The sequence below is a fragment of the Pongo pygmaeus genome, chromosome 19, assembly GCF_028885625.2.
Source record: "Pongo pygmaeus isolate AG05252 chromosome 19, NHGRI_mPonPyg2-v2.0_pri, whole genome shotgun sequence".
Classification (NCBI taxonomy): domain Eukaryota; kingdom Metazoa; phylum Chordata; class Mammalia; order Primates; family Hominidae; genus Pongo; species Pongo pygmaeus.
The window spans coordinates 47615484-47639368 of record NC_072392.2 but is presented as its reverse complement, the minus strand read 5'-3'; the positions used below and the strand labels follow the sequence as shown (position 1 = coordinate 47639368).

The following is a 23885-nucleotide window of genomic DNA, read 5'->3' as shown; positions in this document are numbered from 1 at the left end:
CTACTCTTTTTATTTGACTTAACTATTAGGAAATTAGATTCTTTTCTCAAATCTGCTTTATTATTATTATTATTATTTTGAGACAAGTTCTCGCTTTGTCGCCTAGGCTGGAGTGTAGTGGTACAATTTTGGCTCACTGCAACCTCTGCCTCCCGGGTTCAAGTGATTCTCCTGCCTCAGCCTCCCTAGTAGCTGGGATTACAGGCGTGTGCCACCACACCCAGCTAATTTTTTTGTATTTTTAGTAGAGGCAGGGTTTTACCATGTTGGCTAGGCTGGTCTTGAACTCCTGACCTGAGGTGATCCGCGTGCTTTGGCCTCCCAGAGTGCTGGGATCACAGGCTTGAGCCACTGTGCCTGGCCCTATTTTTGTATTTTTACTATAGATGGGGTTTTGCCGTGTTGGCCAGGCTGGCCTCAAACACCTGCCTCAGCCTCCCAAAGTGCTAGGATTACAGATGTAAGCCACTGCACCTGGCCTTAAGTCTGCTTTTAAAAAATGTTTTGGCTGGTTGTGGTGGCTCATTGCCTATAATTCCAGCTTTTTAGGGGGCTGAGGTGGGAGGATCACTTGAGCCTCAGAGTTTGAGACCAGCCTGGGCAACAGAGTGAGACCCCATCTCTACAAAAAGTAAAAAAATAAAAAATAAAAAAAAATCAGCCGGTGTGCATTGGTTGAAAGTAAAGAAAAGAAAAAAAACAGACAAATTAGCCAGGTGTGGTAGTATATGCTACTTGGGAGGCTGAGTCAGGATTGCTTGAGCCCAGGAAATTAAGGCTGCAGTGAGCCATGATTGCACCACTGCACTCTGGCCTGGGTGAGACCCTGTCTCAAAAAAAAAAATTTTTTTTTAACATGGAGAAAGTATTTTTGTTTTTCGTTTTTTATTTGAGTACCGGCCACTGCACCCAACCAAAAATTTTGTCCTTAAACAAAAGTTTAAGTCATATAATACAGTAGTAAGAATGCCTTATTTTTTACATCTTTGTTCTTTAAATTACTCAGATTGCTATGGGGCATTTTTGTTGTAGCTTTCAAATTTGGTATTCTGGGGTTCTATGTAGACTCTATATTGTTGCATTCTAACGACATACTTTTAAGGATAAGCAGTGTATTAATTAAAAATGTGTTTTCCACTTGTGTTCCTTAGGTCTGCGTATATTTTGGAGGTGTGTGTGTATATAAGTCAAGGGACAGGAGGTATCGGAAGGCTCTAAAGGAAGTTTAAGGAGGAGAATGTTCTATAGAAGTGGAAGGGGAGATTTGTGGTCAGCTTAAACTGTTAAAAGGCTTGGGATCAATACCGAAGCAGAATATGAGCATCTTAATCTGTTTCTTTGCAAAGGATTGACTTGTGTTTATAAAAGCATTGGCTTGTTTCATCTGACATCTTTTAAAGTACCCCATTTTCGTGGGGGTGGGAAGGGAAAGATGAGACCATTTGTTTTGATCTTGAAGGACAGAAAAGTGGTTTTACGTTGTAGTGACTGTGAATTAAGTTTAAGGTCTCAGCAAGTTGTAAATTTCTGTATCATACTATGTGGTAGAGCCTTCAGTAAACAGAGTACTCTCAGGTGTTTAATGCTATAGGATATAAACTATAACTGCTATTATAGTACCCTCGCTAAAGTCTCTTAAAGACGATCCATTTGACCACTTCAAATGTTACATGCCTGTGATATATAGTTATATTCTCCACATATAACTGGTTTTTAAAAATTGTTTATTATTCATTTATTTTAGAAGTGAGGTCTCTCTTTGTTCTTCAGGCTGGAGTGCAGTGGTGTGATCTTAGCTCACCATAGCCTCGAACTCCTGGGCTCAAGTGATCTCCCACCTCCCGAATATCTAGGACTATGGGCGTGCGCCACCATACCGGGCTATTATTTTAATTTTTTTTGTAGAGACAGTGTCTTGTTATGTTGCCCAGGCTGGTCTCAAACTCTTGGCCTCAAGCAGTCTTCCCACCTTGGCTTCCCAAAGCACTGGAATTACAGGCGTGAACTACTGTGCTGGGTCCTGAGTGGCTTTTGAGCCATTGACTATATTATCAAAAAAGCTTCTGTTGAGACAAAGCCTCAAGCTACTGTGGAGTTTATCCTACTAAAATGAAGAATTGGCATTACATTCTAAAACTTTACGTATTCTTACCATAAATGGTACTAATTACTTTGCAGTAGCAGTAACTTGAGGTGCAAACTTCCAGATTGCATATTTTCTTTAAACCATAGTCTGGCACTCACGGTTTGGCTTAGGGTTGCCACTGCAGTCCACAAGCTGTCGCCTGCCCTTATTCATATTTTATAGCTTTGAATGTCTTATTCCATTGAACTTCAGATAACTTTTTTTTTTGAGATGGAGTTTTGCTCTTGTTGCCTAGGCTGGAGTGCAATGTTGTGATCTGGGCTCACTGCAACCTCTGCTTCCTAGGCTCAAGCGATTTTCCTGCCTCAGCCTCCTGAGTAGCTGGGATGACAGGCATGTGCCACCACGCCCAGCTGATTTTGTTTTTTTAGTAGAGACAGGGTTTCACCATGTTGGTCAGGCTGATCTCGAACTCCCAACCTCAGGTGATCCGCCTGCCTTGGCCTCCCAAAGTGCTGGGATTACAGGCGTGAGCCACCATGCCCGGCCAAGAACTTAACTTTTTCTGATGAAATTCTTTCCTGCTCCACCTAACTCCCGTGTCCCACCCCCACCAGCAGAGTGGTATATCTAGCACAAGAGGCATGAAATTAATTTAGTAAATAGCAGGACTGCTAGAAACTTTTAAGGATTATTTAACTTATTTTTAATCAAAATTTTATACTCAGATAATGACCTTTTGGGAAGTTACGTCTCTTAATGATCTCAAGTGGTGACCCTTTTCTGTTGACATGGTTTCTCTTGGGTAGTTCTCATAGTAATTTGGGCATGAGAAAACAACTTTTACCACTTTAGACTTGTGAGGGCAGCCTGCTATGTAGTAAAAGAAAAAGCTCTTGATTGTGCAACTTGCAATGTGGTCTTGGGGAAGTCTCTTAACCTCTCTGAACATCAGTTTTCCATGTTTTCATGTGTAAAATGGGCATGATACTTACCCTCCTCACACAATGGGCTTGTTTAATGACTTAGGTATGAATCTTATATGAAAGGAAGCTGTAAATAGTCATAAAAATGTATTAGCATCTGTGCAGTATTTTTTTTCTATCCATTCTTTATAATTTGGAGGTTATTATTTCTACTCTACATGAGAAAAAAGTTATAGAGGCAAAACAACATGTTCACAATCATATGATTATATGATTAACTGAGTTAAACTAGAGTATGGATGTCTTAATCCTTAGATCACACTATCTTTCCAATAAATAGTTTTAAAAAGTCTAAATTTTACTAACAGGTAGTACAAATATGCAAAATGAGGGATGTATGATTGCCTCTTCACTCGAAGATGGTATGTTATGTTTTTCCTTTTATGTTCATGTTAGAGTATCTGAATCTTTTCAAGTTGGTTAGATGTTAGAAATAGACGTAAATTTTAAGCATTATATATCCTTGATTTCATTGTGTATTATTCTCCTGGTCACTTTATCAAAACTTCTTCAGCTGTTAGAAGTTGTAACATTGTTTCCCTTTTATTTAGTTATATAATACACTTACTGTACATTCTTAAGTGAGAGAATAGAATTTGTGAGAATACCAACAGAAATATACATACAGCTATAAATATGAGATTATCATTCTTTCATGTTGGCATTGCACAGTCTATTTTTGTAAAGTTGGTTTTTATATTCTAAGAACATTTTACTTAGAGTTTGATTACATTTGAGGCAAACTTTTAAACTTTGGTAGTATTTGAATGAAGATTCCTGGATGTGGTTTTTTTAATTGTTACATCTACTTTTTCAGTTTTTCTTTTTCCCTATAACAACTCTCAAATCCTTCATCTTGTCTTTTGGAGTATTTTTTTTCTACTCTCCTGTCTTTATCGGTGCCTTCTATTCCTATCCCACCTTGGGTCTGGGAAAATGTTGTGCCTTTATGCTCCATGTGAGTCTTCTTCCTTTTGGGTAATGAGTGAGGAGGGAAAAAAAGGAAAGTATTTTTTTCCCTGTTATGTTTCAGTTTTTGGCCTCTGATAAGTGAATCTGCAGTAGGGAATGACAGTGGTGATAGGTTTTGTTTTAGTCATATATTGGCAACAAAGATCAACGAAGACCTGAAGCTCTTGTTCCTCTCATGACACAAACTACCCACAGGTGCATGCCACCACGCCGGGCTAGTTTTTACATTTTTTGTAGAGACGAGGTTTCACCATCTTGCCCAGGCTGGTCTTGAATTCCTGGACTCAAGCGATCTTCCCACTTCGGCCTCCCAGAGTGCTGGCATTACAGGCATGAGCCACCGTGCCCAACCAAGATTCTGTCTCTGAAAAAAAAAATAAATAAATAAAATAAATACATACAAATAAAATAAAAACATTTGAAGACATCTTAAGTACACCCTAGATTCCCACCCCCACCAAAAAATTTCATTCATTCTTCAACCATTTCTCAAAGGACATGTTTTCAGGACACCTCACTATCCTAATTGTTTTCCTTTTGGTGCAATGGTGGTCAGTACTCAGGCATACCATTTTTTATCTTTCCTCTCAATGTTGTATGAGGGCATTCTATGAAACTTAAATGGATTTAAAAATGCTGAGCTTGCTGGACATGGTGGCTCACACCTGTAATCCCAGCACTTTGGGAGGTGGAGGAGGGAGGATTGTCTGGGCCCAGGAGTTTGAGATCAACCTGGACAACACAGCTAGTATGCACAAAAAAATCAAAAAAGTAGCTAGGCGTGGTGGTGCATGCCTGTAGTCCCAGGTACTTGGGAGGCTGAGGTGGGAGGATGGCTTGAGCCCAGGAGGTTGAGCCTGCAGTGAGTGGTGTTTGTGCTACTACACTCCAGCATGGGTGACAGAGTGAAACTCTGTTAAAAAAAAAAAAAAAAATGCTGAGCTTCAGGTACAGTATATTTTTGGTATGCATTTGATTACCAGTACAGTATACCTATCAAAAATGTTAATTCACATGTTTTAAAATGAAAAGTTTCAAACATAGAAGTAGAGAGTTGTTTTTTTGTTTTGTTTTGTTTTTCTGAGACAGAGTCTCACTCTATTACCCAGGCTGGAGTGTAATGGCATGATCTCGGCTCACTGCAACCTCTGCCTCCCAGGCTCAAGCCATCCTTTCTCTCAGCCTCCCGAGTAGCTGAGATCGCAGGTGCACACCACCACGCCTGGCTAAATTTTTTGTATTTTTTGTAGAGACAGGGTTTTGTCATGTTGTGCAGGCTGGCTCAAACTCCTGACCTCAAGTGATCCACCCGCCTCAGTCTCCCACAGTGCTGGGATTACAGGTGTGAGCCACTGCACATGGCCTAGAGAGATGATTATAAATTAATCCTTTTGTATCTATTACTCAATTTCTCCCTAGTCTTATTTCATCCGTATTCCTACCCATTTCCTGCTCACCACCTCTTTATTATTTTAAAGCAATCCTATATATCATTTCAGCATGATTTATTCTTATACTGACTTTAAGAGCTGTGTAATATAAAAACAACTCAATTAGGAATCAGAGGACTTGACTTTAAGTCTTAACTTTCTACTGGAATGAGTTAACAGGGGGGCAAGCCAAGCTGTATGAGCCCTGAATTCCTAATATGTTGAAGAGAGTAACAGATGGTGGAGGGGACATAATGTTACCTGCCCTTTTTCACAGGGATCTATGAGAATCAAAGATAGGAGGTAATATGCATGAAAGTATTTTGTCTACTCTAAACTCAAAAGCAAAAGTGCTTTACAAAGGTAAGATTTTATTAGTAAATGCTGCTTCCCTGTATAAGTGCTAACAACTCATGCCTAATCAGTCTTAGAATTATCTGGATGCTGACATTAAATTAAGTCCATAGTATTAAAATCACCCTTTCACCTTTACCCACTCTTGGATTTTGACAATTGCAACAACATTTTCTCATTCCCAATCTGGCTCCTGTTACTTTTCATGACTTCTGCAAGTTCACTGGCAGCATTTCTCTTAACATATTTCTACATTTTCATCCGTACCTTGGATTCATGTACACTTGAGCTCAGGTAAAACAGGGAGGTGGGCTCTTCATGCTTTATGTATCTAAGTTCTGACGACTCTCAGCAGTGCTTTTTTTCAGATTTGAAGATCATTTTCTTTTCTTTCTTTTTCTTTTCTTTTTTTTTTTTTTTTTTTTTGAGTCACTGTCACCCAGGCTGGAGTGCAATGGCACGATCTCGGCTCACTGCAACCTCTGCCTCCCAGGTTCAAGTGATTCTTGTGTCTCAGTCTTTCGAGTAGCTGGGATTACAGGTGCCTGTCACCATGCCCGGCTAATTTTTCTATTTTTAATAGAGACGGTGTTTCACTGTGTTGTCCAGGCTGGTCTTGAGCTCGTAACCTCAGGTGATCCTCTTGCCTCGGCCTCCCAAAGTGCTGGGATTACAGGCGTGAACCACCATGCCTGGTCTCATTTTATTTTCAACTAGAACAATTAGAAATAAAAATTGAGTTGAATAGTTCTGCTTTTAATGACCTATTGGTGCTGGATCATGGACTCTAGTGATTCTTGTTCTTCGTTCCTCATCTTTGTGATCCTAATGTATTTTAAAAGCCTTTACATATTTTTGTCTTTAAAATTTCCAGTTATTCTGAACTTTTGTTTTAGCTCTTCTGTTAATTTATCCATTGTGTGTAGTGTGTATTTTAAATGTCCTTATAAATACTGAGCTGTGGGGGAGGGGAGAGAAGGAGCAACTGGTGCAGGCACGCTAGTTTCTTTAGAAATGTCAGCTTTGCCAGATCATTTAAGACTTGTTAAAAGTACAGATTTCCTGGCTCTACTAAACATCGTGTGATTTCTAGAGGTCCCAGGTCATTTTTGACATAAAGCTGGGTTTGTAAACCACTGCTGTGTGATACACAGGGAGAATTTAATTTCTGGGTGGTATTTAATAGGTCACAGTACAGTCATATATATCACTGCAACAAGTTAGAAAACCACAATTGGATGAACTTTAAAAATCAATATTAAAAAAAATATTGGAGCGCTATGGATGTAATGAGGACTAGATGAATTAGAATTCCAGAGATAGAAGAGATCTTTATAGGTGAGCAGAGGATTGCTGACGTTTGCTGATTCTGGACACACACTGAAGGAAAAGGAAACTAGAGAGGAAGTGCATTTTACTAAAACTGCAACATATCCCCGGCCCAGTTCATTTCCTGATTGGACTGGGGTGATCAGCCTATCTTATCCCTTTTGCCTAATAGAGGAAATAGACAGCTCTTACTGAGAAGATATATTCTGGGGTTTCTATGGTTCTTTTGTTTATAATACTATCATACTATTAACTATTCTAGAGATGTGAAAGGGTGGAAAAATTTAAGAGAAAAATAAAACTATAGAAGCAGACTCAGAAAATTGAAGTTCATCAGACAAGGACTTATTTTAAAATAACTATAATATACTTAAAATAAAGGAAAATATGGATAAAATGGATGAAAATTTTCATGGAGAATTGGAATCCACAGAAAGAAACCAAATGAACATTCTAGGAATCAAAAACACAATGTTGTTTGCTTAAGGTCTTTATTTGTAGTTTAATTAGAAACTTTGGCGCAGGGCTCTAGGACACTCCACCTCCCCCTCATTCTTTACTGTTCTTAAAAAAAAAAAAAAAAAAAACAGGTAAAATTAATGTATACTATTTAAGTTCCACGAGAGCAGGGCCTATGTCTGTTTTGTTCGTTGTTGTACTCCCAGGGCTTAGTATAGTGCATGCCACATTAAAAAACAAAACAAGACAGAACAAAATCTTCCTTAACACCACCACCACAAACCCCCCCATTAATAATTAATTGTCATTAATCTGAAATTAATTATTCATTGTACTGGTTCAGTAGCAGACTATACACAGCAGAAGGCAAGACTAGAGAGCTTGTGGACAGATCAATAGAAAATATCTAGATAAAAGCACAGAAAAAAAAAGAATGGAAAGAGTAGAACAGAGCCTAAGAGACATGTGGAACACTAGTAAAAAGTCTAATGTGTAATTGGAGACCCAAAAGTAGAGAGATTAGCAGGGAAGGAAATACTTGAAGAAGTAATGATAAAATATTTTCCCAAACTGATGAAAGGCATCAACCTATAAATTGAAGTAGTTTAGCAAACCCCAAGCAGGATGAACACAAAGAAAACTACACTTAGCATATCTTAATGGAACTGTTGAAAACTAGAAACAAAGAGAAACTCTTAAAAGCAGCCAGAAGAGGGGAAATAAGGCACTGTATTCAAAGGAACAATATAATACAACTGATGGCTGACTTTTTAACACAACTGTGGAAACTGGGAAATAACAGACATTTTTTAAATGTTGGCAAAAAAACCTGCCAAGCTAGAATTCTACTTCCAGCAGAAATATCCTTCAGACAAGAAGACGAAATAAAGACATTTTTAGACAATCAAAAGCTGACAATTTATGACCAGCAGACCTGCACTGTAAGATTACTGAAGGAAGTTTTTTAGGCAGAATGAAAATATCTCAAATGGAAGTACAAAACTGTAGGAAATAATGAAGAGCACGCACTCGGGTAAGTGTGTGAGTAAATAGACAAGACCTATTGCCTCTTGTTTTTGTTGCTGTTTTTAGGAACTTTATTGCTTTTTGCTATTCTAGAATAATAGAATTTCCACAGCTTTTAGGTTAAGGTAAAATTGCCATCCAATCAATAAACTGCACATATTTAAAATGTATAATTTGATGAGTTTTGATATACACATAAACCTTTGATACCATCACCACAATCAAGATGAAGAACATATATTACCAGCAAAAGTTTTCTCCAGCCTCCTTATAATCCATTCCTACCTCCATCCCATCCCTAGGGAACCCTTGAGCTGTTTTTGTCTCAGTGGATATATCATAAGTTGTTTATCCATGCACTTGTTGATGGATAACTGAAGACAACCCAAATTTTCATCATTACAAATAAAGTTGTCTTGAAGATTCATATACATGACTGTCATTTCTCTTGAGTAAATACAAAGGAGTAGAAATGGGTGGATCATATGGTGGATGTATATAATAATGTTATAGGATATTATATTCTGTAATATTTTAAGAGGCCACCAAGCTGTTCCTAAAGTGATTGTACCATCTTACAGCAGTATATGAGAGTTCCAGTTGTTCCACATCTTTGCCAACACTTATTTAACCTTTTCTTTTAAATTATAGCCATCCTAGTGGGTATGAAGTGGTGTCTCATTGTGGTTTTGATTTGCATTTCCCTAATGACTAATGATATTGAGCATCTTTTCATGTGCTTATTTACCATCTGAATATTTTCTTTGGTGAGCTGTTTATCTCTTTTGCCCATTTTTTAAAAATTGGGTTTTACTGGAGTTTTGAGAATTCATAATATATGCTGAATACAAGTTCTTTATCAGATAAGTGATTTGCAAGTCTTTTCTCCTAGTTTTTCCTTGTTTTTTGTTCTCAAAGTCTTTCAAAAGCAGATATTCTTAATTTTTCTGAAGTCCACCTTATCAATTAAAAAATAGATCATGTTATTGGTATATCTAAGATACCTTTTTCTAATATAAGGTCACAAACTTTTCTCCTCTGTTTTCTATAGAAATTTAGGATTTATACTAAGGTTTGTGGCTCATTTTTAGTTAATTTTTGTATTTGTGCTATGTGCCTGTTATGCCAATACCACATAGTCTTAACTATAAAAGAGCTTAACTATATAAACTATATAATAAAATATCAAGTCAGGTAGTATAAGTCCTCCTGCTTTCTTGTTTCTCAGAATTGTTTTGACTAGTCTAGATCTTTTGTTATCCTTGTATGGTTTCGGATTGGCTTGTCAATTTCTATTAAAAAGCCTGTTTTGATAGAGATTGTGCTGAGTCCACGGATCAATTTTGGGAAGATTGCCGTCTTAACAGGTATTGTTTTTTAGTTTCAATTTTTGATTGTTGCTAATATATAGAAATACGTGGATGTTTATTGATCTTGTTTGTTTTTATTTAGGCCATAGATTTTTTTTCTTTTTCTTTTTAAAGACAGGGTCTTGCTCTGTCCCCTAGACTAGAGTACAGTGGCATGATCATAGCTCACTTCAGCCTTGAACTCCTGAGCTGAAGTGATTCTCCCAAGAAGCTAGGACTATAGGTACACGCCACCACGCTCGGCTCATTTTCTTATTTTGTAGAGACAGAGTCTTGCTGTGTTTCCCAGGCTGGTCTCGAGCATCTGGCCTCAAGCTGTCCTCTCGCCTCGGCTTCCCAAAGTGCATGAGTCACTGAACCTGGCCAGGCCGTAAATTGTTTTGAGACAGGGTCTTGCTCTGTTGCACAGGCTAGAGTGCAGTGGTGCAGTCATGGCTTACTGCAGCCTTGACCTCCTGGGCTCAAGTGATCTCCCACCTCAGCTTCCTCAGTAGCTGGGACTATAAGCACTCACCATGATGCCTGGCTAATTTTTGTAGAGACAGGGTTTCACCATGTTGGCCATGCTGGTCTCAAACTCCTGACCTCAGGTGATCCATCCGCCTCGGCCTCCCAAAGTGTTTGACCACTCAGCCTTTATACAGATATTTCATCTTCTTTACAAGAAGAAAAACACTCTAAGCTCTTGCCTAAAAAGATGAAAATGTTCTTTGTAAAAACGAGGATGTCCTTACCTTCTTCCCAAAATAAGGAGCAGTGTCTCATAATTGTATTGATTTCTGGGTGACATTCACACTATTTCTAGGCTGTGTTAATTATGCCTCAAATTCATAGTCCCTTCTGAATATCCTGTTACCTAGGGACTAAATTGTAAAGTTAACCTTTAATAAAGTTTGAATAACATAGAGAAGAAGAGAGAAGAAATTGATTTATAAACTCGCCCGTTCCCCTGTAATAAGGAAGAAAATATGTATAGCTGCTGTAGACCTTGCTTCTGTAACTGGTTGAGAGATTGTAGTTCATATTTGTAACTACTTCTGCTGTACATTCCATGTTTCCTTTGTTCTCATTCAGGATCTCAGCTGGTGGGGTAACCTAAATCTTCATTAATAAAGAATATGGCTTTGGGAGGCTGAGGCGGGTGGATCACGAGGTCAGGAGATTGAGACCATCCTGGCTAGCACAGTGAAACCCCGTTTCTACTAAAAATAAAAAAAATTAGCTGGGCGTGGCGGCGGGTACCTGTAGTCCCAGCTACTCAGGAGGCTGAGGCAGGAGAATCGCTTCAACCCAGGAGGCAGATGTTGCAGTGAGCTGAGATCGCACCACTGCACTCCAGCCTGGGCGACAGAGCGAGACTGTGTCACAAAAAAGAAAAAAAAAAAAAGAAAAAAAGACTATGGGCCGGACATGGTGGCTCACGCCTGTAATCCCAGCACTCTGGAGGCTGAGGTGGGCAGGTCACAAGGTCAGGAGTTTGAGACCAGCCTGGCCAACATAGTAAAACCCTGTCTCTGCTAAAAATACAAATATTAGCTGGGCGTGGTGGCAGGCGCCTGTAATCCCAGCTACTTGGGAGGCTGAGGCACAAGAATCACTTGAACCCGGGAGATGGAAGTTGCAGTGAGCCAAGATCACACCACTGCACTCCAGCCTGGGCGACAGAGCAAGACTCCGTCTCAAAAAAAGAAAAAAAAGAATACAAATCCTCGGTGGTCCTGCTTCATGTGTGTGCATGCCTGTGGCTGTGGTTTTCCATCAACTTTTGCTCTTATATATATAGGTTTAGAAAAACATTTCAGGGAATCCTCAGGGTTCCAGACATAGTCCTCTTTGTCCCCATTATGTAGCAACAGTACAGTATCACCTAGTAATAGGACTGAATTACATCAGCTAATAGAATAACCCCCTTCTTTGACTGTTGCTGTAGTATGGTGGTTCTTAGGACAATTTTACCTCCGAGGGGACATTTGGCAATGCCTGGAGACATTTTTAATTGTTATGACTTTCGTGGGGGTGGGGGAATGCTACTGGCATCTAGTGGGTAGAGTTCAGGGATGCTGCCAGGCATCCTGAAATGCACAGGACAGCCCCCAAGAGTAGAGGCTGATCCAGTCCAAACTGTCAGTAGTGCTGAGGTTGAGAAATTCTGATTTAGTGGCATGGAGGCAGTGGTCATGAGGTAGTTGTTACTTCCAGTTCAGTGGAACTGCGTGGAATCATTCCCTGCTTGGGAACCAAGGCCTCCAGTCCAGCAGATATCAAAGTCGTAGGTACTTGAAATAAAACTGCTAATGGAGTTTTTAGGAATAATAGAGGAACTACTTCTACTTCTGCCCCTTGATTCTCAGGCCTTTGTATTCTAGCTATGGGGAAAACAATATTGTATATTGCTCATTGATCCACTGTAACTGAGTGAGTCTTCAGTAGTCCATTCTGTTAGACCAGCTGCTTCTGGGTGATGGAGTATGTGGTAAGACCAGTGATTTCCAAGTTCCATAACCCATTCCTGCATAACCCTTTTTCTGTGAAATGAGTTCCTTGATCAAAGTCGTGTTGAGCAGTATACCTTGATGATGAACAAGGTGTTGCCCATGTCCTTGATGGTGATGCTGGCAGAAGCACTGCAGGCAGGGAATGCATATTCATATTCACAATATGTTGGTGCCAGTGAGGACAAATTCTTGTCCCCTCCATGTATATAGAGTTTTTGTTTTGTTTTCTTTTTTTAAGGTATGGTACTATCCACTATCATTAATATTTTGGAACATTTTATTTCCACATTAAAAAAGATCAAAATAGGTAATAATTATCTGACCAAGAAATGTTTTAAATAAATTGTAGACTTTTGACAGCTATATCATCTATCTAAAAACCTTGGAGTAACTGTAAAATAGTGAGTTTTGAACTGTAGACTTTACTCATGCAGATATCTCTCTAATTTTGTTGAAATCTACCAGATAGAAATCCATTGTTACGGGTTGTATGGTTGAAAACTTTTTAGGCTGTCATTTGTTTCAAGATACAGATTGACTCGGTATACTTTAACATTTCTCATAGTTGACCAAATTTAGGTAAAACTATTTAATTTCATTGAAAGTTTTAGGGAAAATGCCTGAATATTAATAGAGATAGGATGAATTAAATTAAAGAACTTACCCTTTGAAAAATTGCCAGGGTTAGCAATTTTTATGTGTGGAGTGGTGTATATGTTTCAGAGAAATAATATAAATGTTCAGATAAGGGTATCTGCGTAATCTAACTAGGACCTGTCTAACCTACCTGCTTAAGGATAGAGGAAATCTTGAGAGACTTGAAGTTGAAGAACTTAAAATTTTAAGTCTTCCCTTTCAAGGCCCTATCAAAACATCATGACCACATCTTTAAAATAGTTACTTTTATTACTTAATATAGTTAGAAAATTTTATTTTTAGAACTCCAAAATCATTTTATTTTATTTTATTTATTTATTTTTTTCGAGACGGAGTCTTGCCCTGTTGCCCAGGCTGGAGTGCAGTGGTGCAATCTCGGCTCACTGCAAGCTCCGCGTCCTAGGTTCACACCATTCTCCTGCCTCAGCCTCCCGAGTAGCTGGGACTACAGGCGCCCGCCACCATGCCCGGCTAATTTTTTTGTATTTTTTTTTTTTTTTTTAGTAGAGATGGGGTTTCACCGTGTTAGCCAGGATGGTCTCGATCTCCTGACCTCGTGATTCACCTTCCTCGGCCTCCCAAAGTGCTAGGGTTACAGGCATGAGCCACTGTGCCTGGCTTATTTTATTTTTATTATTGTTTTTTGAGATGGAGTCTCACTGTTGCCCAGGTTGGAGTGCAGTGGTGCTATTTTGGCTCACTGCAACCTCTGCCTCCTGAGTTCAAGCAATTCTCCTGCCTCAGCCTTTGGAGTAGCTGGTGCTACAGGCGTGCCGCCACGCCTGGCTAAATTTTTATATTTTTAGTAGAGACGGGATTTCACCATATTGGCCAGGCTGGTCTTGAACTCCTGACCTCAGTTGATCCTCCTGCCTCAGCCTCCCAAAGTGCTGGGATTATAGGTGTGAGCTACCGTGCCTGACCTCCAAAACCGTTTTTATTAATTATATTCTTTATTAAGTATATGTTTGATAAAGACAAGCATTTTTCCTTTTTTCACTGTTACATTCTTTCTGTTTAGAATAGTGATTTGCGGCCAGGCGCGATGGCTCATGCCTGTAATCCCAGCACTTTGGGAGGCTGAGGCAGGCGGATCACGAGGTCAGGAGATCAAGACCATCCTGGCTAACAGGTGAAAACCCGTCTCTACTAAAAATACAAAAAAAATTAGCTGGGCATGGTGGCAGGCTCCTGTAGTCCTAGCTACTCGGGAGGCTGAGACAGGAGAATGGCGTGAACACGGGAGGCGGAGCTTGCAGTGAGCCAAGATTGAGCCTCTGCACTCCAGCCTGGATGACAGAGCGAAACTCCATCTCAAAAAAAAAAAAAAAAGAATAGTAATTTGCACATAGAAGGGACTCAATAAATATTTGTTGAATGAATGAATATATGAAATAAAATCTTCCATGCTCTTGAAGAGAAGTATTTGTCATGTAACTGGTCTTCTATGGCAGAATGTCCCTTGTTTACCATTCTTATTCCCTTCTAACCAAATCATGATATGTATTTTTAGGTATTCTTTGGCATTTCTTTTTGAACGCCTGGAAAAATGCTACAGTATGGTTTAAAACTCAATGTTTGTGAATTAGGGGTTAGGTGCAGCCTGACTTAAGGGATAAGGGCTGAATTATAGAGAAATTGAATTATGCTTTCAAATATGGTACGCATATGAAACTAATGGTTTTTTTTTTTAACTAGGTTAAATGTGGTAAATGCACTCTTTTAATTCAGTGTTGTATTAAGTTTTGGTATATGTTATAAGCATAAAAGTTTCTGAAAGAATTTTTGGGCCTAGAAATTGTGGGAATTGTTGCTTTCTTTAACTTTTGATTTGAAACAATCACAAATTACACTGGATTCTTTAAAATGTTGTAGGATCTTTAGGGAGCTCAACTGCAGTCCAGATGCTGATTTTTTTTTTTTTAAATACTTTTAAGTTCTGGGATACATGTGCAGAATGTGCAGGTTTGTTACATAGCTATACTTGTGCCATGGTGGTTTGCTGCACCCATCAACCTGTTATCTACCTTAGGTATTTCTCCTAATGCTATCCCTCCCCTAGACCCCCACCCCGCAACAGGCCCAGTGTGTGATGTTCCCCTCTGTGTGTCCATGTGTTTTCATTGCTCAACTCCTGCTTATGAATGAGAACATGCAGTGTTTGATTTTCTGTTCCTGTGTTAGGCTGCTGAGAATGATGGTTTCCAGCTTCATCCATGTCCCTGCAAAGGACGTTTTCTTTATCCAGTCTATAATTGATGGGCATTTGGGTTGGTTGCAGGTCTTTGCTATTGTGAACAGTGCCGCAATAAACATAGGTGTACATGTGTATTTATAGTAGAATGATTTATAATCCTTTGGGTATATACCCAGTAATTGGATTGCCGAGTCAAATGGTATTTCTAGTTGTAGATCCTTGAGGAATCGCCACACTGTCTTCCACAATGGTTGAACTAATTTACACTCCCACCAACAGTGTAAAGGTGTTCCTATTGCTCTTTTTTTTTTTTTTTTTTTTCCTTGAGACGGAGTCTCGCTCTGTTGCCAGGCTGGAGTGTGGAGTGTGGTAGCATGATCTTGGCTCACTGCAACCTCCGCCTCCCAGGTTCAAGCAATTCTCCTGCCTCAGCCTCCCCACTAGCTGGGATTACAGGTGTGTGCCACCACACCCAAGTAATTTTTTGTATTTTTAGTAGAGACAGGGTTTCACCATGTTGGGCAGGATAGTCTCGATCTCTTAACCTTGTAATCTGCCCGCCTTGGCCTCCCAAAGTGCTGGGATTACAGGCGTGAGCCATCGTGCCTGGCCTTAAGAGTTCCTGTTTCTCCACATCCTCTCCAGCGTCTGTTGTTTCCTGACTTTTTAATGATCGCTGTTCTGACTGGTGTGAGATGGTATCTCATTGTGGTTTTGATTTGCATTTCTCTAATGACCAGTGATGATGAGCTTTTTTCCTATGTTTTTTGGCCGCATAAATGTCTTCTTTTGAGAAGTGTCTGTTTATATCCTTCGCCCACTTTTTGATGGGGTTGTTTTTTTCTTGTAAATTTAAGTTCTTTGTAGATTCTGGATATTAGCCCTTCGTCAGATGGATAGATTGCAAAAATTTTCTCCCATTCTGTAGGTTGCCTATTCACTCATGATAGTTTCTTTTGCTGTGCAGAAGCTCTTTAATTTAATTAGATCCCATTTGTCAGTTTTGGCTTTTGTTGTCATTGCTTTTGGTGTTGTAGTCATGAAGTCTTTCCCCATGCCTATGTCCGGAATGGTATTGCCTAAGTTTTCTTCTAGGGTTTTTACGGTTTTAGATCTTATGTTTAAGTCTTTAATCAACCTTGAGTTAATTTTTGTATAAGGTATAACGAAAGGGGCCAGTTTCAGTTTTCTGCATATGGCTAGCCAGTTTTGCCAACATCATTTATTAAATAGGGAATCCTTTCCCCATTGCTTGTTTTTGTCAGGTTTGTCAAAGATCAGATGGTTATAGATGTGTGGTGTTATTTCTGAGGTATCTGTTCTGTTCCATTGGTCTATGTATCTGTTTTGGTTTCAGTACCATGCTATTTTGGTTACTGTAGCCTTGTAGTGTGGTTTGAAGTCAGGTAGTGTGATGCCTCCAGCTTTGTTCTTGTTGATTAGGATTGTCTTGGCTCTACAGGCTCTTTTTTGGTTCCATACGAAATTTAAAGTAGTTTTTTCTAATTCTGCAAGAAAGTCAATGGTAGCTTGATAGGGATAGTATTGAATCTATAAATTACTTTGTGTAGTACAGCCATTTTCATGATATCGATTCTTCCTATTCATGAGCATGGAATGTTTTTTCATTTGTTTGTGTCCTGTTTCATTTCCTTGAGCAGTGATTTGTAGTTCTCCTTGAAGAGGTCCTTCACATCCCTTGTAAGGTGTATTCCTAAGTATTTTATTCTCTTTGTAGCAATTGTGAATGGGAGTTCACTCATGATTTGGCTGTTTGTCTGTTATTGGTGTATAGGAATGCTTGTGATTTTTGCACATTGATTTTGTATCCTGAAACTGCTGAAGTTGCTTATCAGCTAAAGGAGATTTTGGGCTGAGATGATAGGGTTTTCTAAATATACAGTCATGTCATCTGCAAACAGAGACAGTTTGACTTCATCTTTTCCTATTTGAATACCCTTTATTTTTTTCTCTTGCCTGATTGCCCTGGCCAGAACTTCCAATACTATGTTGTATAGGAGTGGTGAGAGAAGGCATCCTTGTCTTGTGCCAGTTTTCAAAGGGAATGCTTCCAGTTTTTGCCCATTCAGTATGAGTATACCTATGTAACAAACCTGCACATTCTGCACATGTATCCCAGAACTTAAAGTATTTTTTAAAAAAAAGCAGCATCTGGACTGCATTTGAGCTCCCTAAAGATCCTACAACATTTTTAAGAATCCAGTGTAATTTGTGATTGTTTCAAATCAAAAGTTAAAGAAAGCAACAATTCCCACAACTTCTATGCCCAAAAATTCTTTCAGAAACTTTTATGCTTATAACACAACATATACCAAAATTTAATAAAACACTGAATTAAAAGAGTGCATTTACCACATTTAACCTAGTTTAAAAAAAAAAACAACCATGTATTAGTTTCATATGCATACCATATTTGAAAGCATAATTCAATTTCTCTATAATTCAGCCCTTATCCCTTAAGTCAGGCTGCACCTAACCCCTAATTCACAAACATTGAGTTTTAAACCATATTTTAGCATTTTTCCAGGCGTTCAAAAAGAAATGCCAAAGAATACCTAAAAATACATATCATGATTTGGTTAGAAGGGAATAAGAATGGTAAACAAGGGACATTCTGCCATAGAAGACCAGTTACATGACAAATACTTCCCTTCAAGAGCATGGAAGATTTTATTTCATATATTCATTCATTCAACAATATTTATTGAGTCCCTTCTATGTGCAAATTACTATTCTTTTTTTTTTTTTTGAGATGGAGTTTCGCTCTGTCACCCAGGCTGGAGTGCAGAGGCTCAATCTTGGCTCACTGTAAGCTCCACCTCCCGTGTTCACGCCATTCTCCTGTCTCAGCCTCCCGAGTAGCTGGGGTGTTCACGCCATTCTCCTGTCTCAGCCTCCCGAGTAGCTGGGACTACAGGTGCCCAGCTGTGGGTTTGTTATAAATAGCTCTTATTATTTTGAGATGCTTTCCGTCAATACCTAGTTTATTGAGAGTTTTTAGCATGAAGGGGTGTTGAATTTTATCAAAGGGCTTTTCATCTATTGAGATAACCCTGTGGCTTTTGTCATTGGTTCTGTTTATGTGATGGATTACGTTTATTGATTTACATATGTTGAGCCAGCCTTGCATCCCAGTGATGAAGCTGACTTGATCATGGGGGATAAGCTTTTTGGTGTACTGCTGGATTCGGTTTGCCACAGTTTTATTGAGGATTTTCACAGATGCTGAATTTTTTTCTGGGAAGAATTTACTTTGACTTTTTCATCCTACAAAAATTATTCTGGTTCTGAAGGATGCAAGTGTTTCAATGGTGTCCCATTAATATCCCCAGGCCTAGCACAGTTCTTGCTTGGTTATAATAGGCCATTAACTGTTGAATGAATGAAAGAATTTTAACTTTATTCTGTGGGTTACAGGGAGCCGTTGAAGAGTATTAAGCAAGTGAGTGGCATGCTCACATGTCCTGAAGAGTGTTTCCTGGTAGTGATATAGAAGATGGATTTGAAGGGACAGTAGAGGCAAGAATAATAATTAAGAAATTGTTATAATAGGGATGATCTGAGCCAGGGTACTCATTATGGGAAATTAGGGGCAACCTGGACATGAGATTTGTTTAGGAGATGAAATTGGAAGGCTTCAGATGGATGATAGGGGTAAGGAGGAAAGGAGGAGATTTAAGTGAATAAGAGTTGAGGAGAGGGAGGAGTTGTAAATGACAAGTTTCTTGTTTATTGTTTTGAATAAAGGGGAAAATTGTTTTCAGTTATTCATAAAGGACTTAAAAATGGGCTTTGATCCCAAAGGTTGTTTTGAAGTTATTTCCTGCTTTATCTTTGGAGATCCTTCCTCCCACCCCCACATCAAAGCAAATGCCCCCAACTGCTTTAGAAGCAGTCTTGCGTTGAAATAGGTATCACATTGTTTTATTTTGCTTGAATGGGTGCTGTTGGCTTAAACATCTAATTGCATCTGCTTTGTCTTCTTTAATTGTTGTCTACCTATGGGCCAAAAGAGCATTTCTACCTCTGTAATTTCATTTGCATATTGGTTTTCAGATAAATTGAAGATTAATTATATGAAGTATATGGTTTGTAATCTCAATTGAAGGTGAATTTTTTATTTTCCTGGTTGAATATAATGGAATCATTTTGGTATGGAGAAGAAATGGTTAAAAATAGATTAGTGGGTCATCTCAATGTGAAAGTCAAGAGGACTTCTAGGCTTAAGCCTCGTAGCTAAATTTCTATTGGCTCTACCCTCTTCATGATGAGTCCAAGTTTATTTTGATCTGCATCTTTCTTTTTTTTAATGAATGAGATTCTCCTTCATTCAGGCTGATAAGTAACCTGGCTATTAGTACATGACTAAATAGCTCAAGCTTCTGGCTTGAATTAAGTTATAAACTTAGCACAGTGGCAGGTGCTTGAACTGCCATGTTAAAACTAGCGCATAGAATCTTTGCCATTCAAAAACTGTTTTCTCAATCTCCTGAAGGAGGTGAAGCCCACATGGGAATCTTCACTGATTGTGCTGAGTTTTCTTCTACAATTTTTAGTTTATTACATGTATAGTTTGTGAATTGTGCTAGGATATTTTGTTAATATGTTCTTAAAAATTCAAATCCCAGGGGTAAACATCAAATAATTTAATTGTGCCTATTTGACTTTACGGGAGAGTTAACAACCATATTTATATATATGGTTAAATGTGTATAATCTTCATTCTCAATCTTTCAGAATCCTTATTTTCCATTTTCATTTTTAGCATTAGCTGCATTATTTCTTTATACAACTAGGAAAAGGGATTATTCAGAAATTTGGCTGATGGCTTTTTATTTTGTAGAGACAGGGTCTGTCTCTGTTACCCGGGCTAGTCTCTAACTTCTAGTCTCAAGTGGTCTTTCCACCTCAGCCTTCCTAGTGTTGGGATTACAGGCATGAGCCACCGCACTGGCCAGATGTCATTTTAAAGAATAATGTTAGGAAAATAATTAATTTTTGCAAGTGAAGATAGTTGAAATGTTAGCTAAAATGATGACCTAGAGGCAGCTTGTTTTGGTAAATATCTTAGTCAGTTTAGGCTGCTATAACAAAATACCATAGATTTGGTAGTTTATAAACAACAGAAACTTACTTCTCACAATTCTAAAGTCTGGGAAATCCAAGAATAACATTCCTTTAAGCAAGGTTGAATGTACCAGCTTGGGCGATAGTGGCAAGTAGCCTCCTATTCCATTGTTCATTGCATTTGTTCTAGAAAGCATTTTTTCTCTTTTCTATTATTTTTGTCTCTTTGTATGTTTATGTGTTGGGGAAGAAGGAGAGAGAATAATATTTTTCTTTTGGGGGGATATTTTTATTTTTAAATTATAAATACTTCTAATTTGCAAATGATCCCAGATATAGTTGGAGCTGTCTTTAAACCCCTCTCTGATCCCATTCTATCCTCTCTGTTAACTACTATTCTGAAGTTAATTTGTACTCTGTCCATTTTTATCCTTTTATTACATATGTTTGTGTTCATTAAAAAAATTACAGTTTAACGTTTTTACATAAAAAATATTCTTGTGAATATTCTGCAATTTGCTTTTTTTAATTTTATTTTTTATTTTTAATTTTTTTTTGTAGAGCCAGGGCCTTGCCTTGTTGCCTAGGCTGATCTCAAACTCCTGGCCCCAAGCAATCCTCTTACCTTGGCCTCCCAAATTGCTGGGATTATAAGTGTGAACCACCACTCCTGGCCTTGCAGCTTGCTTTTTAAACCTATTCTAAGACTTGCTCCCTATTTATACATGTGTATTAAGTTAACTAATTTTAACTGCACGTATAATATTCTATTATCAGTATGTCAGTTTATCCATTTCTGGTATAGAAGAACACTTAATTTGTTTTCAGGGTTTTTTTTTTGCTTGTGTTTCTGTTTTATTATAAACAATGCTTCAGGAAGCATATATTTGTATTCTTGAATTTTTTTTTTTTTTTTTTTTGAGACAGAGTCTCACTCTGTCACCCAGGCTGGAGTGCAGTGGTGCGAACTCGGCTCACTGCGAGCTCCGCCTCCCAGGTTCATGCCATTCTCCTGCCTCAGCCTCCCGAGTAGCTGGGACTACAGGTGCCCGCCACCATGCCAGGCTAATTTTTTTTTGTAGTTTTAGTACAGGCGGTGTTTCACTGTGTTAGTCAGGATGGTCTCGATCTCCTGGCCTCATGATCTGTCCGCCTCGGCCTCCCAAAGTGCTGGGATTACATGTGTGAGCCACCGTGCCTGGCCTTGAATTTTTATTTGACTTAAAACATACTGTGAAACTTGTAAGATTATATGAATCATGTTTGTACAGTTTATACTTAAAAAAAAACATGGTGAACTCTTATCAATTCACAGAGTAAAAAACAACATTCCCAATGCTGTGGAAATGCCTCTATGGCCCAAATCACAGTTCTTTTCTTACCATTCCCCCTACCACTATCTTGAATTGTATTTTGAAATTTCCTTGCTTTTCTTTATGTCTCCATGAACAATGTATTGCTTTGTTTACTTATTTTGATTTTCATGTAATGGAATAATACTGATTTCTTTTTGTAAGCATCATTTTTCTTTTGAGCGTTATCTATGGTATTGTATGCAGTTCATTCAGTTTTACTGCTATACATTAGTTCATTATTTGTATATATCACTATCTGGGCTATTGATGCACATTTGGATTGTTTCTAGTTTTTTGCTATTACTAACAATGCTGCTTATGAACATTCTTATTCATGTCTTTTGTGCACATGCAGGAATTTGGAGTATATATCTGGGAGCAGAATTTTTTATTTTATGGGGTATGGGTTTGTTTAGCTTTACAAGTAATGCCAAATTTTTCTAATTTTTAAAAATTTTTAATTAATTTGTTTTTTGAGATGGAGTTTCTCTCTTCTTCCCCAGGCTGGAGTGCAATGGCATGATCTGGGCTCACTGCAACCTCTGCCTCCCAGGTTCAAGCGATTCTCCTGCCTCAGCCTCCTGAGTAGCTGGAATTACAGGAACGAGCTCCATGCCCAGCTAATTTTTGTATTTTTATTAGAGACGGGGTTTCGCCATGTTAGCCAGGCTGGTCTCGAACTCCTGACCTCAAGTGATCTGCCCACCTCGATCTCCTGAAGTGCTAGGATTACAGGCATGAGCCACTGCACCTGGCCACCAAATTATTTTTTAAAGTGATTGAATCAGTTGACACTCCCAACTGCAATATATAAGTATTCCTGTTGCTCTGTGTCCTTGCCACAGCTTAGAATTGTTTCTTTAAAAAAATTTTATGGTGCCAGGTGCAGTGGCTTATGCCTGTTCAAGGCTAGCCTGGCCAACATGGTAAAACCCGGTCTCTACTAAAAAATACAAAAAAATTAGCTGGGCGTTGTGGCATGCGCCTGTAGTCCTAGCTACTTGGGAGGCTAAAGCAGGGGAATTGCTTGAACCTGGGAGGCAGAGGTTGCAGTGAGCTGACATCCTGCCATTGCACTCCAGCCTGGGCAACAAGAGCGACACTTCGTCTAAAAAAAAAGAAAAAAAAATTATGTATCTGGTGGGTAAGAAATGTTGTTTCATTGTAATTTGAATCTGTATTTCCTTGACTACCAATGAGGTTTAGTTTCTTTTCAGATATTCATAGAGCATTTGTGTTATTTATTCTGTGAAATGTATTTGTGTTTCTTATTCTGTGAAATGTCTGTATATACTTTTTGCCCATTTTTCTGTTTGGATTGTTTAATTTTTCCTGATTGATTCATAGCAATTTTTTATGGTTTTAGATCTAATTCTCTTGTTTTTTGAGGCAGGGTCTGGCTCTGTCACCCAGGCTAAAGTGCAATGGTGCAATCTTGGCTCATTGCACCTTGGCTAGGCTCAAGCTATCCTCCCACCTCAGCCTCTTGAGTAGCTGGGACTACAGGTATGCACCACTGTGCCTGGCTAATTTTTGTATTTTTTGTGGAGATGGGGTTTTGCCATGTTCCCCAGGCTGGTCTTGAATTCGTGAGCTCAAGTGATCCACCCACCTCAGCCTCCCAAAGTGTTGAGATTATAGGTTTGAGTCACAGTACCTGGCCTAGATCTAATTCTTGATTTGTGTTGCAAATATCTTTGCCAATTTGTGATTGGATTAAAAAAAAACTTCGGTGATTGAAATTCTTGATCTTACTGCAGCTGAATTTATCAGTCTTCTATGATTTATGTTTTAAAATTTTTTTGTGTCTTATGTCATTAAGATAATTCTTTATTTTCTAAAAGTTGTTTGATTTTCACTTTTACATTGAAGTCTCTAATCCACATGGAAAGACTTTTTTTGTAAGGATCCACTTTTTTTTTTTTCCATATGTAACAGATAACTGATTGTTCCAGCCTATTTATTGAGTAGAGCATTTTTTCTCCTGTGATCTCAGTGCTTGCTTGGGTGAATATTAAGTGTCAGTATATGCACAGGCTCAGTTTCTAGGCTCTCAATTCGGCTTTCTCCTCTAGTGCCAG

General features: G+C 38.6%; 1 protein-coding gene across 3 annotated transcripts in view; it reads left to right on the top strand.

Moving 5' to 3' along the window:
• The window catches only part of NF1 (neurofibromin 1), a 282604-nt gene that overhangs the window by 8275 nt on the left and 250444 nt on the right, over positions 1-23885 (top strand). The gene's annotated exons all lie outside the window — the stretch shown is intronic.